Below are 20,659 nucleotides of genomic sequence, written 5' to 3' on the forward strand. Positions count from 1 at the left end.
CATCAATATTAATTCTCAGATAAAACAACAGATCTATTTGTTTCTTGGGACCTACAATAAGCATCTCTTTTTATCTGAGTTTAAAAGTATAACACATGCCGCCATCCACTTCCTTGTTTCTGAAATACAGGCTTCCAGGGTAGTCAATTTTGGGGCTTCACCATGTTTCATTGAAATGCATAGCAGTGAAAGTTGACATTGTGTTTCTGAATGACATCACCAAGAGGTAGAAAATATGGTGAAAACAATAGGGGTCCTAAAACGGAACCTTGAGGAACACTTAAACGTACAATTGATTTGTCAGAGGACAAACCATCTACAGTGAGAAACTTATATTTTTCTGACAGATAACACCTAAACCAGGCAGGAACTTATCCGTGTAGAACAATTGGGGTTTCCAATCTCTCCAAAAGAATGTGGTTATCGATGGTGTCAAAAGCGGCACTAAGGTCTTGGAGCATGAGGACAGATGCAGAGCCTTGGTCTGACGCCATTAAAAGGTAATTTACCATCTTCACAGGTGCAGTCTAAAACCAAATTGGAGAGTTTCGTATGCATAATTTGTCTTCAGGAAGACAGTGTGTTGCTGTGCAACAGATTTTCTACATTTTTTGAGAGGAGTGGGAGATTCGAAATAGGCTGATAGTTTTTAAAATGTTCAATGTTTGGCTTTTTCAGGAGAGTCTTTATTACTGCCATTTTTGGTGAGTTTAGTACACACCCAGAGGATAGGGAGCCGTTTATTATGTTTAACATAGGAGGGCCAAGTACAGGAAGTAGCTCTTTCAGTAGTTTAGTTGGAATAGGGTCCAGTAGGGAGCTGGAAGGTTTCGAGGCCATGACTATTTTCGTGAATGTGTCGAGAGATACAGGACTAAAATACTTGAGTGTCTTCATTGATCCTAGGTCCTGGTAGTTCTGTTCAGACTGAGTTTTGGCGAAATAGGCAGATTCAAAAAGGAGTCTGTAAATTTGCTTTCTAATGATCATGATCTTTTCATCGAAGAAGTTCAATGGGGAAAGCTGAGCTGACTACACTGACTGTGCTATTGGCAGACTCCACTAAGCTGGCAGGCTGACTAACAGCCTGCTGCCCGGCCTACACCCTATCTAATTGTGGAGCTGGAGGAGGTCGAACCCTGTCTATGTTGATAGATAAGATGAGGGCACCCCTCCAGCTAGGAGGGTGAGTTCCAGAAAGAGGACCAGTTACTGTATCTACAAATTCCATTTTTTGGGGAGGTACAGAAAACAGTTTTCAACCGGTGATTGAGTTGTGAGACTCTGCTGTAGAGCTCATCACTCCCCCTAACTGTGAGGGGGCCAAAAACAATTACTAGACGCCAACACGTCTTTCTAGCTTGGTTACACGCTTAAGTTATGTTGCGCTTGGTGACCTCTGACAGTTTCATCCTAACATCGTTGGTGCCGACGTGGATAACAATATCCCTATACCATCTACACTCACCGGTTTTAGCCTTAACCAGCACCATCTTCAAATTAGCCTTAACGTCGGTAGCCCTGCCCCCTGTTAAACAATGTATGATCACTGCATGATTTTTTAAAAGTCTAATATTGTGAGTAAATGAGTCGCCAATGACTAGGGTTTTCAATCTGTCAGAGCTAATGGTGGGAGGCTGGTGGAGGGTGGGGGAGAGACCTGAGAAGGCTCGGGCTCTGACTCCAACTCGTTGCTTAGTAGGGTAAACCGGTTGAAATTTTATATCAGCGAGTGATATAGTGACACCAGTGAGTGACACCAGCTGAGCATGGAAAAAGCATATCTATCCAGAAGCCATGAGAAAATTGTCTGGATACGGGGACTGTGCAAGGGGGGTGTATACTATTATCTGTACTTACTGGTAGCACAGATGCTGTTTCATCCTTTCCTACACTAAAACTGCCATTGCCTAACGATTTCATCTGAAGCCAAGCTTGCAACTCGGCTATCCTCACCATAAAGCGATAGTTCTCCTGTATATTAAGAGTACAGCGACTACAATGAGAAGGCATGATGTGACTAGCTTATCGTTTTAGGCCATGCAGATCTACAGTTGATGTCAGAAGTTAACATACACTGAGGTTGGAGTCATTCAAAGTTTTTTTTTTTCTACCACTCCACAGATTTCTTGATAACAAACTATAGTTTTGGCAAGTCGGTTAGGACCTCTACTTTGTTCATGACAGTCATTTTTCCAACAATTGTTTACAGACAGATTATTTCACTGTATCACAATTCCAGTGGGTCAGAAGTTTACATACACTAAGTTGACTGTGCTTTTAAACAGCTTTTTTATTTATTTAACCAGGTAGGCTAGTTGCAACTGCGACCTGGCCAAGATAAAGCATAACAATTCGACACATACAACAACACAGAGTTACACATGGAATTAACAAAACATAGTCAATAATACAGTAGAACAAAAGAAAACAAAAAGTCTATATACAGTGAGTGCAAAAGGGAGTTAAGGCAATAAATAGGCCATAGTGGGGAAGTAATTACAATACAGCAATTAAACACTGGAATGGTAGATGTGCAGAAGATGAATGTGCGAGTAGAGATACTGGGGTGCAAAGGAGCAAGATAAATAAATAAAAACAGTATGGGGATGAGGTAGGTAGATAGATGGGCTTTAGAAGCTTCTGATTGACATCATTTGAGTCAATTGGAGGTGTACCTGTGGATGTATTTCAAGGCCTACCTACAAACTCCGTGCCTCTTTGCTTAACATGGAAAATTAAAAGAAATCAGCCAAGACCTCAGAAAAACAATTGTAGCCCTCCACAAGTCTAGTTGATCCTTGGGAGCAATTTCCAAACGCCTGAAGGTACCATGCTTATCTGTACAAACAATAGCACGCAGGTATAAACACCATGGGACCACACAGCCATCATACCACTCAGGAAGGAGACGCGTTCTGTCTCCTAGAGATGAACGTACTTTGGTGCGAAAAGTGCAAATCAATCCCAGAACAACAGCAAAGGACCTTGTGAAGATGCTGGAGGAAACAGGTACAAAAGTATCTATATCCACAGTAAAACAAGTCCTATATCGACATAACCTGAAAGGCCCCTCAGCAAGGAAGAAGCCACTGCTCCAAAACCGCCATAAAAAAGCCAGACTACGGGTTGCAACTGCACATGGGGACAAAGATCGTACTTTTTGGAGAAATGTCCTTTGGTCTGATTAATCAAAAATAGCCATAATGACCATCGTTATGTTTGGAGGATAAAGGGGGAGGCTTGCAAGCCGAAGATCACCATCCCAACCGTGAAGCACAGGGGTGGCAGCATCATGTTGTGGGGGTGCTTTGCTGCAGGAGGGACTGGTGCACTTCACAAAATAGATTGCATCATGAGGTAGGAAAATTGCGTGGATATATTGAAGCAACAACTCAAGACATCAGTCAGGAAGTTAAAGCTTGGTCGCAAATGGGTCTTCCAAATGGACAATGACCCCAAGCATACTTCTAAAGTTGTGGCAAAATGGCTTAAGGATGACAAAGTCAAGGTATTGGAGTGGCATTTACAAAGCCCTGACCTCAATCCCATAGAACATTTGTGGGCAGAACTGAAAAAGCGTGTGCGAGCACACACACACACACACACACACACACACACACACACACACACACACACACACACACACACACACACACACACACACACACACACACACACACACACACACACACACACACACACACACACACACACACACACACACACACACACACACACACACACACACACACACACACACACACACACACACACACACACACACACACACACACACACACACACACACACACACACACACACACACACACACACACACACACACACACACACACACACACACACACACACACACACACACACACACACACACACACACACACACACACACACACACACACACACACACACACACACACACACACACACACACACACACACACACACACACACACACACACACACACACACACACACACACACACACACACACACACACACACACACACACACACACACACACACACACACACACACACACACACACACACACACACACACACACACACACACACACACACACACACACACACACACACACACACACACACACACACACACACACACACACACACACACACACACACACACACACACACACACACACACACACACACACACACACACACACACACACACACACACACACACACACACACACACACACACACACACACACACACACACACACACACACACACACACACACACACACACACACACACACACACACACACACACACACACACACACACACACACACACACACACACACACACACACACACACACACACACACACACACACACACACACACACACACACACACACACACACACACACACACACACACACACACACACACACACACACACACACACACACACACACACACACACACACACACACACACACACACACACACACACACACACACACACACACACACACACACACACACACACACACACACACACACACACACACACACACACACATAATTTTAAATCGTAGTCTGACATAATGAACGGTTGTTCTTTGAACAGACTGTGTTAGGTAAACATGTTATGTAAATGTAAACGTGAATGTGTATTATCTGATCTCTCCAGGTGGGTGTAGACTCTGGTGATGTGTGTCCAGCGGGCTATGTCTGCCCACTAGGCACCAGGTTTCACCATGAACACCCATGTCCTGCTGGGACCTGGAGTAATGCAGTGGGGTCCCGGGACCTGTCCTCCTGCTGGCCCTGTCCTCCAGGTCTCTACTGTAACATCACAGCCCTCACTCAGCCCTCTGGGATTTGTGCTGCAGGTATATATTTTTATGATGGACATTTCGAGCAATGCCGTGGGACATGATTTTATCGCGTCATCAGAGTACTTTAGAGGTCTGAAATATCGGACAGATGTTTATTTACAGTGCCTTGCGAAAGTATTCGGCCCCCTTGAACTTTGCGACCTTTTGCCACATTTCAGGCTTCAAACATAAAGATATAAAACTGTATTTTTTTGTGAAGAATCAACAACAAGTGGAACACAATCATGAAGTGGAACAACATTTATTGGATATTTCAAACTTTTTTAACAAATCAAAAATGGAAAAATTGGGCGTGCAAAATTATTCAACCACCTGAAGTTAATACTTTGTAGCGCCACCTTTTGCTGCGATTACAGCTGTAAGTCGCTTGGGGTATGTCTCTATCAGTTTTGCACATCGAGAGACTGAAATTTTTTCCCATTCCTCCTTGCAAAAACAGCTTGAGCTCAGTGAGGTTGGATGGAGAGCATTTGTGAACAGCAGTTTTCAGTTCTTTCCACAGATTCTCGATTGGATTCAGGTCTGGACTTTGACTTGGCCATTCTAACACCTGGATATGTTTATTTTTGAACCATTCCATTGTAGATTTTGCTTTATGTTTTGGATCATTGTCTTGTTGGAAGACAAATCTCCGTCCCAGTCTCAGGTCTTTTGCAGACTCCATCAGGTTTTCTTCCAGAATGGTCCTGTATTTGGCTCCATCCATCTTCCCATCAATTTTAACCATCTTCCCTGTCCCTGCTGAAGAAAAGCAGGCCCAAACCATGATGCTGCTACCACCATGTTTGACAGTGGGGATGGTGTGTTCAGGGTGATGAGCTGTGTTGCTTTTACGCCAAACATAACGTTTTGCATTGTTGCCAAAAAGTTCCATTTTGGTTTCATCTGACCAGAGCACCTTCTTCCACATGTTTGGTGTGTCTCCCAGGTGGCTTGTGGCAAACTTTAAATGACACTTTTTATGGATATCTTTAAGAAATGGCTTTCTTCTTGCCACTCTTCCATAAAGGCCAGATTTGTGCAATATACGACTGATTGTTGTCCTATGGACAGAGTCTCCGACCTCAGCTGTAGATCTCTGCAGTGCATCCAGAGTGATCATGGGCCTCTTGGCTGCATCTCTGATCAGTCTTCTCCTTGTATGAGCTGAAAGTTTAGAGGGACGGCCAGGTCTTGGTAGATTTGCAGTGGTCTGATACTCCTTCCATTTCAATATTATCGCTTGCACAGTGCTCCTTGGGATGTTTAAAGCTTGGGAAATCTTTTTGTATCCAAATCCGGCTTTAAACTTCTTCACAACGGTATCTCGTACCTGCCTGGTGTGTTCCTTGTTCTTCATGATGCTCTCTGCGCTTTTAACGGACCTCTGAGACTATCACAGTGCAGGTGCATTTATACGGAGAATTGATTACACACAGGTGGATTGTATTTATCATCATTAGTCATTTAGGTCAACATTGGATCATTCAGAGATCCTCACTGAACTTCTGGAGAGAGTTTGCTGCACTGAAAGTAAAGGGGCTGAATAATTTTGCACGCCCAATTTTTTAGTTTTTGATTTGTTAAAAAAGTTTGAAATATCCAATAAATGTCGTTCCACTTCATGATTGTGTCCCACTTGTTGTTGATTCTTCACAAAAAAATACAGTTTTATATCTTTATGTTTGAAGCCTGAAATGTGACAAAAGGTCGCAAAGTTCAAGGGGGCCGAATACTTTCGCAAGGCACTGTATAGATGAAATGTCCATTTAACCAATGTCTTAACTGCACTGTATTTAGTATGTTTATAGAATACAGAATGTGTTTAGCTCTCAGTGTTCCATGAACTATAACACTCTGTGATTTACAGGGTTTTACTGTTCAGGTGCAGCAAAATCCCCAAAGCCGATAGATGGAGTGACAGGGGACACGTGTCCTATTGGATTTTACTGTCCTAAGGGCTCAACGTCCCCCTTACACTGCCCTGATGGTTCCTACTCAAACACTACAGGTATAGTATTTTTCACATTTCATGGCATCCCTTCCATACTGTATACATGCTCTTGACCCCTTTTTTCTGGTTTAATCTGAACAATATCTGTCACCCTACCAAACCTCCCCCCTTGTGACATCAATACAGAAGACCTGCGTATTTTAGGATTTCTTTCCCTTTTGAAGGTGCTACAGAATGTATTGAGTGCCCTCCTGGGAGATACTGCCAAGGGGGGAAAGGTGTTCAGCTCTGCCCCAAGGGTTACTACTGTCTGGGGGGCACGGTGGAAGACGTAGTGCCCTGTCCACCAGGCACATACAGCCAACAACCAGGACAGAGCCAAGTGGAGCAGTGCCTGCTTTGCCCAGCAGGTGAGAGCATTGTCTATTGAATTCAATGAAAACCCTTCCTCAGCTACTGTCACTATTTCTACTGCAGTTACTCCTTCAGCTGTCACTATCCCACTAACGGCTACTATCCCACAAACTATTTATAATACAGTCACTACAGTCACTACACTAGCAGTCACACAATACAGTCACCACACTAGCCTCTAAAACACTTCAAAACTTCTTCCACAACCATAAGGCCAATCTCGTGTCATATGCCACTTCTCCCTTTTTGTTTGTTTCTCTCCACTACAGGAATGTACTGTGAGGACTGGGGGTTGGCTGAACCAACTGGGCCCTGTCAGGCTGGTTACTTCTGTTTAGCAGGTAACGTACCCTACCACTAGCACTGCTACAGTGCAAGGTACCTCTTTAAGGGCCACATACTGTGTATTGTTTTAATACGTTTCAATAATACATTTAACGGTGTATTACGTTTCACTCAGTACTCATAAAATAACTTGTCCCCAGGTCTAAACTTCAGGAACCCAGATGGGAACATCAGTACAGGAGTGGGTGGAGCCTGTCCAAAGGGTCGTTACTGTCCAGAGGGCACCAGTCTACCTCTACCCTGCCCTCTGGGCACCTATTCTAACAGGTAAAGTGAACTGTTTATTTATGATATTTGGATAGGGACATATTGGCATATTGAGTAAATGAGCAATTGCCAGATGTGTTGTACCGTAATGTTAAGTGTTTTATGCTAATTTCCAACATGCCTAGTTGGGCTTGAACGCTACGTAAACCATTTGTATAATGAATATTAATGATAGATGTAGATAGTAGATGTATGTGCCTAGGGTTTAATCCAGCTCGCTCGCGCGCGTGCGTGCGTGCGTGCGTGCGTGCGTGTGTGTGTGTGTGTGTGTGTGTAATTGACTGAAACTAAATGGACTTGACCCCAGCCCTGTAACATGGAGTCCATTTGGAGCTTACACAGTAACTCCAGCTGTCTACAGTTGATAAGCGTTGCTCAGTAGAGAAGATTTAGAATTCCTCGGTAAATAGTCCATGTGTCTGTGTTTAGTCTCCATGTGACAGAGGTCTCAGGCTGCAGCCCGTGTCCTCCTGGACAGTTCTGTGGCTCTGAGGGGCTAACCCGTCCATCTGGAGCCTGCCAGGAGGGATTCTACTGCCCAGGGGGGGACCGCTTGGCCACGGGTACGTTATAATCAGAGCACATTCATTATCACAGGCCATGCGATACATTAGCGTCCTGTCCAGGGTTGTACGTAGGCATCAAGCTGCCTCACGCTACAGAATCAAGAGATAGACTCCTGCCCCGTGGGCCATTCTGGTTCAGACAAGGCTGACTTACCCTCATTATCACGTTCATTATCATAGTGTTAAGAATTCACTCTAGTCTCTTCCCGCAGACTCTGTAGCTAGACCCAAGAGTTTGGCAAAGCGAGACTACAGTCAACGACCTAGTCAGACCAGTTAGGGTTTTAGATGATAGCCAATGAATATATCGCAATTACACATTCATTTGATCAGTATTAGAAGCTCTAATCCCCGTTTCTAATCGATATCGCCTGTGCAGGGTTTGAGGGAAGAGGAGGAAGAGAGGGAGGAGGAAGATGGGGAGGGCTCTGCCCCCCAGCCCATTACTGCTCCCCTGGCAGTGCCATCCCAGTGCCCTGCCCAGCTGGCACGTATGCCAGCCTGACAGGCCAGACACAGTGCCCCCGCTGCCATGCTGGTTACTACTGCCCTGAGAGGACCAGTAACTACACCCAGTTCCCCTGTCCCCCTGGCTTCTACTGTCCTGATGGTAGGAAACCATCCTCCTGTCTTATTAAGGTTTTCCAGCACATGGTTGGTTGAAAAGGTTTGGGTCGTAAGCAATCTGACCAGTGGGTGAGTCCATGTTGTTTGAAGTGATTACCGACCCAGTAACAGTACAGTACTTTCTTTTTGTATGAGGGACAGACAAGCTATACTACATGACCAAAAGTATGTGGACACCCGATCGTCGAACATCTCATTCCAAAATCATGGGCATTAATATGGAATTGGTCCCCCCTTTACTACTATAACGGCCTCCACTCTTCAGGGAAGGCTTTCCACTAGATGTTGGAACATTGCTACGGGGATTTGCTACCATTCAGCCACAAGAGCATTAGTGAGGTCGGGATTGATTTTGGGCGATTAGGCCTGGCTGGCAGTCGGCGTTCCAATTCATCCCAAAGGTGTTCGATGGGGTTGAGGTATTCTTCCACACCAATCTCGACAAACCATTTCTGTGTGGGCCTCACTTTGTACATGGGAGCATTGTCATGCTGAAACAGGAAAGGGCCTTCCCCAAACTGTTGCCACAAGTTGGAAGCACAGAATCGTTTAGAATGTCATTGTATGTAGTAGCGTTAAGATTTCCCTTCACTGGAACGAAGGGGCCTAGTCCGAACCATTAAAAACAACCCCAGACCATTATTCCTCCTCCACCAAACTTTACAGTTGGTACTATGCATTGGGGCAGGTAGCATTCTCCTGGCATCCGCCAAACCCAGATTCGCCCGTTGGACTGATAGATGGTGAAGCGTGATTCATCACTCCAGAGAACGTGTTTCACTGCTCCAGAGTCCAATGACGATGCCATGTTGAAAGTCACTAAGCTCTTAAGGCCATTCTACTGCCAATGATTGTCTATGGAGATTGCATGGCTGTGTGCTTGATTTTATACACCTGTCAGCAATGGGTGTGGCTGATAAAATTGGGCAGAAACAAAGAACTTCTGAAACTCGTCAGTCTATTCTTGTTCTTAGAAATGAAGGATATTCCATGCGAGAAATTGCCAAGAAACTGAAGATCCCGCAAAACACCAGTCTTAACGTCAACAGTGAAGAGGCGACTCCGGGATGCTGGCCTTCTAGGCCATATCTCAGACGGAGCAATCAAAATAAAAGATTTAAGATGGGCAAAAGAACACAGACGCTGGACAGAGGAAGATTGGAAAAAAGTGTTATGGACAGACAAATCTAAGTTTGAGGTGTTCGGATCACAAAGAAGAACATTCGTGAGACGCAGAAACAATTAAAAGATGCTGCAGGAGTACTTGATGCCATCTGTCAAGGATGGTGGTGGCAATGTAATGGTCTGGGGGTGCTTTGGTGGTGGTAAAGTGGGAGATTTGTACAGGGTAAAAGGGATCTTGAAGAAGGAAGGCTATCACTCCATTTTGCAATGCCTGTGACCGGCGCTTAATTGGAGCTAATTTCCTCCTACAACAGTACAATGACCCAAAGCACAGCTCCAAACTATGCAAGATCTATTTGGGGAAGAAGCAGTCAGCTGGTATTCTGTCTATAATGGAGTGGCCAGCACAGTAACATCTCAACCCTATTGAGCTGTTGTGGGAGCAGCTTGACCGTATGGTACGTAAGAAGTGCCCATCAAGCCAATCCAACTTGTGGGAGGTGCTTCAGGAAGCATGGGGTGAAATCTCTTCAGATTACCTCAACAAATTGAAAACTAGAATGCCAAAGGTCTGCAAGGCTGTAATGGCTGCAAATGGAGGATTCTTTGACGAAAGCGAAGTCTGAAGGGCATAATTATTATTTCAATTAAAAATCATTATTTATAACCTTTTCAACGTCTTGACTATATTTCCTATTCATTTTTGCAACTCATTTCATGTATGTTTTCATGGAAAACAAGGACATTTCTAAGTGGCCCCAAACTTTTGAACGGTAGTGTGCATTATGTCAGGACAAGGTTGTGGTGCTTATTTGGGGGATTTCATGAAATAACTGCAAAATCTGTCTATTCCACACAGGATGGTCATTATCAGTGGTGTTGTGTGTTACAGTATGTTGTGTGTTTTCCAGGCACGCGGCATGCCACCCAGTTCCCCTGTCCCCGTGGCTACTACAACCCCGAACCCATGACCCAGAGCCTGGACAGCTGTCTGCCCTGTCCCCCTGGACACTACTGTGAGAAGGAGAGACTGACCGCTGTCTCAGGGAAATGCAAAGCCGGTCAGTTGATAGGCCTCTATTATCTGAAAAACTCTCTCTAGGGCCATGAGTTCTCCCATACCATGTGATCTGACCAGGAATAACTCACAGCTGTGTTTGTAAATATAACTAGGGCTAAACCTGCTGGCCTTATGCCCTTCATATGAGCGATTCAGGATACTGTGTGTTGTATGGTCATAAGGAGCATTCTCTCGCGCTCTCTCTCTCTTTCTCTCTTTCTCTCACTCTCCTGCCTTTTTCTCTCTCTCTCTCCTGCCCCTTTCTCTCTCTCTCTCTCTCTCTCTCTCTCTCTCCTGCCCCCTCTCTATCTCTCTCGCTCTCTCTCCTGCCCCCCCCCCTCCTCTCTCTCTCTCTCTCCTGCCCCTTTCTCCATGTCTCCCAGGTTGGTTCTGTGTGTCTGCTGCCTGGAACTCCCAGCCCTTTGACCTGGACAACTACACTAACGCCAACTGTCTGTGTCCTGCCACCTCCACCGGGGGCCGCTGTCAAGAGGGCTTCTACTGCCCCCAAGGAAGCCCTGAGCCTCTGCCCTGCCCTCCCGGGGCCTTCTGCAACCTATCTGGTACTGTGTGTCACACCCTATTGTGTCACCCAAATCAAGACTCCTTTTTCAGCTTGTTACTCATTAGCGTGGAACACCACCCACGGGCCATATGTTTGACACCCCCTGCGGGTGGTTTGAGTACATTTTATTCTGAGAGAAAAGATCTCGGTCGACATTGACATGACTAAAACCAAATTGAAACTGTGTAGAAATGATAATGGACCTACATTTATAGTCCCTTCACTCTGTACAGCTTGGTAACAGTCATCAAAACGAATGCTGGAGAGTCAACAAGCAAGCATTTTTGCTAATTTTGACAGCAGGAAATATAACAAATAGTTTGACACCGCTGGCGTAGAATTTAAAATACCGTACTGTAGCAGACTGAAAACCCTGGGGAGTCAATTTGGAGCTGAAACAATAACTCAGTATTCTTCAGTAAATATTGATGATTTTAATCTGAGGAAGCAGAGCTTTCAATTGCATACACACTCATACAGTTAATTATATCCTCATTTCTCAACATGTTGTCCAATAGGTCTGGCCCTGCCCATGGGACCCTGCTCCCCTGGCTTCTACTGCACAGAGGGAGCCACTCAGGCCAAACCCACTGACGGAGAGACTGGCAACATCTGCCCTCCTGGAACTTTCTGTGGTACTTGATACAGCAGCACTCACCCTGCTTCTTAATTAGTCAAAAACAAATCTGTGTTCTTACTGGACACTTTAAGGTAGTAACCCCACATTTCACATTTTCCAACTACTGAAGTGTGGTGAGCTTGATGTGCGGTGAGCTTTCTGGCACAAAATGTCTGCTACTCGATGGCAATGGAAGGATTTTGTCTCTCTCCCTACCACTGCAAAGGGCTTCGAACACCTGGAAAAGTCCTTTTACAAATCAAATCTATTATTCTTTTTTCATTGCCTCAGTCCACTCCCACTGTCTCCGTCTTGATGACAACTGTGAATCGCGCTGATAGCTATTATACGTCTTTGCTAGCAGTGGAGTAAAGTTGTATTTTCCTCTCAGGTGAAGGTTCTGGGGAACCAGAGCTGTGTCCCGCTGGTACTTTCTCCCCAGCCTCAGGCCTCTCCAATGTGTCTCAGTGTCAGGCTTGCACTGCAGGGTTTTACTGCGCTGCTGAAGGCCTGAGGGATGCTACTGGGCTGTGTAGCGAGGGTGAGTTCATTTTGGCTTAAACGTAAATCGCTCCAATTGCTCACTGATAGGCCAGGTGGAAGTTTCGTCATATTGCTTACAAATCAAATCCTCTCGGATCGCCACAAGTGCATGTGGTCTAGGGGTACATTTGGAATTGGGCCATAAGCTGTACTTGTGGGTTAACTCTGTCCTCCTAGCTAGACGTGCCTTCAGGTCTCCCATCAATGTTAGAAATGCTTTCACTCTACTTCCTCTTGTTACGTTATATTTCATTGATCTTTTATACCAGCTTATTCTCATGCCTTGTTGCTTACTTATTTATCCATGTGAGTTCATTGAGATGGTTACAGTATCTCTAGCCAAGAGGTAGTGTCACAATGCAAAGGCGATCACTGTAACCAGAGGAACGAGAGACTGTCGGTATTGTAGCTCTGTCTCTATCGCGGTGTTCCAGGTTACTGGTGCCCTCCAGGTCAGAGGGTGGCCACAGCTCTGGCTTGCCCTGCAGCCCATTACTGTCCCCAGGGAAGTGCAGTTCCTGAGCCCTGCCCCTCTGGAACCTTACAGGACAGAGAGAAACAGGCCACCTGCCATATCTGTGAAGCGGGTAGGTACTGTAATTGTATGAGCTCTCTCTCTCTCTCTCTGTTAACAGTACACTGTTCTGTGTTCTGGATCATTCCACATACTTAGGGCCCAGAGTTTTTCCTTACTATGTGACCTGACCAGGAAAAACTCTGGACCCTAGTTATAACCTATACAACTCTGGACCCTAGTTGTAGCCAATTACAAGGACCCACAGTCAGGTCACATGGTCAGAAATGACGCAGGACAGATATTGGCAAGCTAATTATTGATCAAAGTTGTGTACTAATATACATAAACAACACACTGTATTTTTCCTTCTAGGTTATTACTGTGACCTAAGGTTGGGCCTGGCGAATGCCTCGGTGCTTCGGCCCTGCCCTAAAGGACATTACTGCCCCCCAGGCACCGCCTTGGCCACCCAGAACCCCTGCCCTCCAGGCTCATTCAACCCCAGAGAGCGAATAGACCGCTTGACAGGCTGCATGCTCTGTCCTCCAGGACGGTTCTGTCCTGCCATGGGACTCGCTGAACCTGCAGGTGAGATAGATCTGCTTTCTCCTAAAGCGTGCACTCGTTCACTACTTCCCACAAATCTAAAAGCATTGGATTGGTGGAGCCATGGGCTAGTGGGAGGTTTCACTACATTTCTTATACCAGCCATTTCCTGGTATAATCAGTAAAGGGAAGTGGACATGTGCACATTTCGGGAGGGAGGAGAGATAATTGGGATATAGGTTATTGATGTATCACCTGTTTTTGTGACACTTCTCTTTTTCCTCACCCAGTTTCACGTCAACTATACAGTCAGGTCCATAATTATTGTCACCCTCGATAATGATTAGCAAAAAAGACTATATAAAATAACTAATAAAAATACTGAGCTATATTGTATGCTAAAAATATAATAAAACATATACGTATATATATTATTTTATGGGAGCTATAAATACAGTATATATATTATTTTATGGGAGCTATAAATACAGTATATATATTATTTTATGGGAGCTATAAATACAGTATATATATTATTTTATGGGAGCTATATACACAGTGTGTGTATATATATATATATATATATATATATATATATAATTTTATGGGAGCTATATATACAGTACATATTATTTTATGGGAGCTATATATACAGTATATATATATTGGAAGTTGAGTTAACTCATCGTGACATAACCAGAGCTTGGCTCCTATGCTTGTTAATGCAATGCAGTGTGACAGGTACCGAACAGCAGGAAGAAGCAAACATTGATGATTTGTATGTAGGTTACTGCAACGCTGGCTTCTGGTGCAGGGAGGGGGCGTACTCCCCAGTCCTGTGGACGGCCTCTCAGGCTTTCCGTGTCCTGCTGGACAATACTGCCCCTCAGGTAGCTCTCTGTTCCTACTCCTACTGCGTAGCTCTCAAATACTTGTTATTTTACTTTGAGTAGCCTAGAGATGAAGTATAATATCACTCAGTATTAATACTGCATCTGACCAGTTTGATCATTACAGTACTGTTATAAACTGACTGGAGGTTTCGGACCAGTAATCTCGCTGCGTAGTGTATACTGCTGGATCCATCAATAGATTTGTATATACAGTTTATGATGGGATTTTACAACACACCAATTGCTACGACATTGTAGGCATTGAGATTTCTCTGGATCTGCTCTGCAGGTACCCCTGCCCCGGTGCCCTGTCCTTTGGGTACCTGGTCTAACAGTACTGGCCTGGCGAACCAGGAAGAGTGCCGACCCTGCCCTGGAGGACTCTACTGTGACTCTATCAGCCTCACCGCACCCACTGGGTCTTGCACTGGAGGGTATACACCAAGCACTGTCTCACTCATACACAGGATGAGTTCCAACTCCCTACCCCTTTCCCCTGAAGCGGGAGTTTTCTTACTCCCCTTCGTGGATTCAAAAGGAGAGTTCACCTAAAACATAGTTCTACTTTATACTATATAACTACACCAAGCGTTTGATTGATGTACGAAGGGGAGTCGTATTTCTTACGCCGTCGTTCCATGGGGAGTAAACACGGACACACTCAGGGAAAAAGGGTAGATAATCTGACAAAAGATACAGTATTTGTTTGTTTTATTCAGTAGTTCAGTTAACATGTGTTCTTCCTTTTCTGTGCAGATATTATTGTCTTGAGAGAGCAGTGACACCCACTCCCGCTGATGGCCCTACAGGCGGACCCTGTCTAGAGGGTCACTATTGTCCCGTAGGAACCACTCAGCCATTGTCCTGTGATCCAGGAACGTATATGATTGTAACACATGCAACTCAATGTGAGCCCTGTACCCCTGGCTGGTACTGTGTGACAGGCACACTGCAGCTGTGTCCTGCAGGTCAGTAAAGCAATTATTATCATTTACATTTACATTTAAGTCATTTAGCAGACGCTCTTATCCAGAGCGACTTACAAATTGGTGCGTTCACCTTATGACATCCAGTGGAACAGCCACTTTACAATAGTGCATCTAAATCTTTTAAGGGGGGGGGGGGTGAGAAGGATTACTTTATCCTATTATATTTGATCTTTATCCTATTATATTTTCAAACATAAGTTGAAAAACGAATATAAGATATCATTGATAAAAAACCCTCGACACCAGCTATTCTAGGTCTCTCAAACAACAATACGGTGTCCTTCATTACTTAAGTAACCTTTTTAGGGTATCTGTACTTTCATTCACTTTTTTACTCCATACACTTTCCCTGACACCCAAAAGTACTCATTTTGAACTGCTTAGCAGGACATGAAAACTGTCCATTTCACACACTTATCAAGAGAACATCCCTGGTCATCCCTACAGCCTCTGATCTTGCGGAGATCAGAGGCTGAGTGTTGGAGTGTGCCTCTGGCTATCTGTAATTTGCAAAAACAAGAACAGTGTGTAATCTGGTTTGCTTGAAGATTCACTGTGCAGAAATTGCTCTGCCATTTCCTGGTTGCTAAAATAGTTCGCCTAATTTTAGTTTATGTTACAAAACAAGCAAGTATAATGTAGAGAATCATTGTGCCATCTAAACCACTGTGAAATATATTTTCCAGAAGCAAAACTTTAACTTAAGAACGGGAAGCATAGAATTAGCAGACATAGAACAGCCCTACCTCTTCTTAGACTTGCTTTTGATGGGAATGACATATCTATAACACACATTTCTATGTGAATTTGGTCAGCTTTGCCAAAAAGTTACATATTGCAGCTTTTGTTATAAGGAATTTGAAATGATTTATACTTTAACGTTTACTTTTGATACTTAAGTATATTTAACACCATATACTTTTAGACTTTAACTCTAGTTGTATTTTACTTGATATCTTTCACTTAAGTCATTTAAAGCATCTTTACTTTTACTCAAGGATGACAATTGGGTACTTTTTCCACCACTGCTCATTACGAGACTACATTGATAAGGATATGAAAATCGGCAACTATCTATACTGTATAACCACAGCACCCCACATTTCGAAAAAGTGGAACTTTTGATTGAGTGGCACATTTGGTTCGTACTCTTGCACCAAGACAAGTCCAATCTTCTTTTTTTCTTTGCCCTCTAGGTTTTTACTGTCCCGAGGGAACGGGATATGACTTGAGAGCTTGTCCGGAGGGCACATACAGCCCTGAGCTGGGCTTGACATCCATCAGCCAGTGCAGGCAGTGTGACGGTGGCCATTACTGTCCACTTAGGAATGGCACCTCAGTCACAGGACAGTGCCTGGAGGGGTATTACTGCTCCTACGGAAACACCTCTCCACAGCCTTCCACTCACTCTGCAGGTGATGCACATGCACCATTCATGTTGGACAATCTCTATCTAATAACGGTTCTGGTCACACTTTAAATTAACTACAACTTATAAAAAATTCATAGAATGTTCATAATGTCTTCATGAGAACTATATATATATATATATGCTTCGTACATATTTTATGAGCAAAGGTCTTCACATCTGGTGATATGCCAAATGTGGCATAACCCTTTTGTCATCCAGTATAATGACATTAGCTTATGAATGGTTTCTAAAGCATCTAAGACCTTATAAATGGTCTATGAAGGGTACATAAAGATTTTAAAGTTACAGCTTGTTTAAAGTGGGACTGTGGCTCCTTCTATTACAACTCACATGCACATTGGATCTGTTTGAGACACTGTACTGTCTTTGCTTCAGGTGGAGGACCATGCCCTGCAGGTCACTACTGCCCTAGAGGCACCATCGATCCTCAACCTTGCCCCATTGGCACATTCAGCAACCTGACCAAACTAGTCTCCCAGGTATATTAGTTTCTCAAGGCTCAATACGCTCAATATTCCTGACATTTCCTCCCAAGACCACAGCACAGTGACTGCAGCCTGAGCTGTTGTTGCTATGCTCTACCTTCTCCCATAGAACGGCTGCCGGCCCTGCTCCCCAGGTTATTACTGTGACGCGTCTGGGCTAACAGCGCCGACAGGGGAATGCTGGGAAGGTTTTTATTGTCGCCGTGGAGCAGTTTTCCCCAACAGCCCTATCAGAGACAGCCGAGGAGGGCCGTGTCCACGAGGTAACTCACCAATCCACACCTCCTCCCCTGGGTTCGCAAATATAAAGGACTCCCCAGAATACTGTCTCTATCTCTTTTCTCTCTTTCTCTCTCTCTCTCTCCGTTTTCCTCAATCTTCTTTCTCCCCAAAGTGCTGCCTCTGTCGCCCCTATTGTCTCTGTCTCTCTCTATCTCTGTGTGTCTTTCTCTACCTCTCTCTCGGTTTTTCTCTCTCCACTCATTGTTTCCTATTTCTCACACGCAGGTTATTTTTGCTCTAAGGGTTCGTCAGCTCCGCGAGAGTGTCCCCAGGGAGCCGTCAGTTTAGAGGAGGGTCGATCCAGCTGCAGCCCCTGTCCCCAGGGGTACGGTTACACACACACACACACACACACACACACACACACACACACACACACACACACACACACACACACACACACACACACACTGCTCCCTCAGAGCAACTTCTCTCTAATACTGCTCTAACAAAGGCATACACTCAGTGTGCACACACATGCCCATAGGCTCCATGGGATTAAAGCTGTGAAGATAATATTATTGAATCATGTTGTTATATCTTTGACTCCCGAGTGGCGCAGAGGTCTAAGGCAGTGCTAGAGGTGTCACGACAGACCCAGTTTCGATCCCGGGCTGTATCCCAAGCGACTGTGATACGGAGTCCCATAGGGCGGCGCTCAATTGGCCCAGTGTCGTCCAAGTTAGGGGAGGGTTTGGCTGGGGGGGATTTACAAGTAGCCGTCATTGTAAGTAAGAATTTGAATGACTTGCCTAGTTAAATAAAGGTTAGAGATCTATTATGTGATATGTAACATCTACAGCTCCGAGCCTGTTCCTCTTTCTAAGATCTGCTTTTATGGGGTACATAATGAAATCTGACAAATTGTATTGCCCACATTTTTTATTCCCGGAGAGAGAGAGAGTGTGTGTGTGTGTGTGTGTGTGTGTGTGTGTGTGTGTGTGTGTTGCGTGCGTTTGTGCGAGTTTTCCCTTTGGTGTGTATTATGATCAATCAGATCCCAGCTTCTTACATACAGTATTTATTTCCTTTTCTCCAGTTATTACTGTCCTGGCAACAGCTCACTCCATGAAACCAACGAGTGCCCTGTGGGTCATTACTGCCCAAATGGCACCTCCTATCAGTACCAGTACCCATGCCCTGCTGGGACCAGCAACCCACACACTAGGATGGGCAGTCCACAGGACTGCCTGCCATGCCCCCCAGGTTGTACACATATCTATCTGGTTGTTATTGTCTATTTCATCTTATTTCTAATTCTTTTAATAGATCAAACAGTTCTAGATGTCAAAAAGTTACTTTTCAAGATGCCTGTGCTGCGGTAATGCACATCATTAATATCACCCTATCAACCAGGATGAAGCCAAGCCTCAAGTTCATTATCCATCATCTAACAACATTGTACAACAACCATTATAATGAAATACTTTCTTAAATAGGCCCCTGGCAGTGCAGTGACCTCCATTTTGAAACGTAGGTTATTTTTGCTGGACTGTATAAGTTAACCCAACGGTACTTCATCTGTACAGGTATACATATAGTAACTGATAGAACTACACAGGCCTTTTATTGAAACATTTCTTAACATTTAACATGTTTGAGGTGCAAGCGGATGCCACATTCACCCATTGCCCCATTTTATAGCTATTTTAAAAGGTGATCTATCTAGTGATCCTGGTCTGATTGAGTGCTGGTCTAGGATCAGTTTGCCTAGATTATAATGAATAAGCTTACATGGAATGGGAGAACCTGATCCAAGATCAGATGAAAACAGGCCCTGGTCTGATTGGTCCTACCTCCTTTTCTCAGGTTTTTTTTGTGCCTTTCCGGGCCTGAGTGCCGTATCGGGCCAATGCATCGCTGGCTATCTTTGCCACTCTGGAGCAGTATCCCCGGAACCAGAAGACGGTGTGACCGGTGAGCGGTGTCCCCAAGGTCATTACTGTCCAGAGGGCTTGGCTACAGCGCCACGTCCCTGTCCTCTAGGATATTATAGCAACACCACCAGGAACACACAACTCTCTGACTGCCTGCCCTGCCCTGCAGGTTGGTGCTGATCAATCACATTTTAGTTTAAGTACAAACCACTATTCTTTATCTCATGAAGAAACATTTTCTGATGGATATTTGACTGATATACTGCACATGCAGTTTCTTCAGGAAGGACAAGTTATATACATTTAATTTGAATAGCGATTTATATTTGACTGGCATAAAAATGACTTTGGTTGGGCTCCTTTTATATTGCGCAACAGTGAAGACTTCTCTCTCAAATGCAGGGTTCATTTGTGCCAGCAGAGGGCTCTCCATCCCTTCTAATCTCTGCCAGGCTGGCTCCTACTGCCCTTACAGACACAACTCCAGCCTCCCTGGCTCTATCACCTGCTCAGCTGGGCATATGTGCCCACTTGGCAGTGCCATCCAGGTTCCCTGTGTGCCAGGGACTTACCAGGATCAATCTGGGCAGGTAGGGTGGAGGACATTCATAGCAGTATCATCTTGACCACCGGTCTAGTAAAGCTGAACAGTTTGTAGGGCCAGGAGTTTTTCTT

The 20,659-nt window shown here is 44.6% G+C and overlaps 1 long non-coding RNA gene across 1 annotated transcript; it reads left to right on the top strand.

Moving 5' to 3' along the window:
* Positions 1–19,152: 19,152 nt before the first annotated feature.
* Positions 19,153–20,565, top strand: LOC135574000 (uncharacterized). The gene is made up of 3 exons (XR_010465104.1): positions 19,153–19,313; positions 19,917–20,153; positions 20,387–20,565. It is a non-coding gene; the product is annotated as an uncharacterized LOC135574000 (long non-coding RNA).
* Positions 20,566–20,659: the final 94 nt, after the last annotated feature.

The sequence above is a fragment of the Oncorhynchus nerka genome, linkage group LG11, assembly GCF_034236695.1.
Source record: "Oncorhynchus nerka isolate Pitt River linkage group LG11, Oner_Uvic_2.0, whole genome shotgun sequence".
Lineage (NCBI taxonomy): Eukaryota > Metazoa > Chordata > Actinopteri > Salmoniformes > Salmonidae > Oncorhynchus > Oncorhynchus nerka.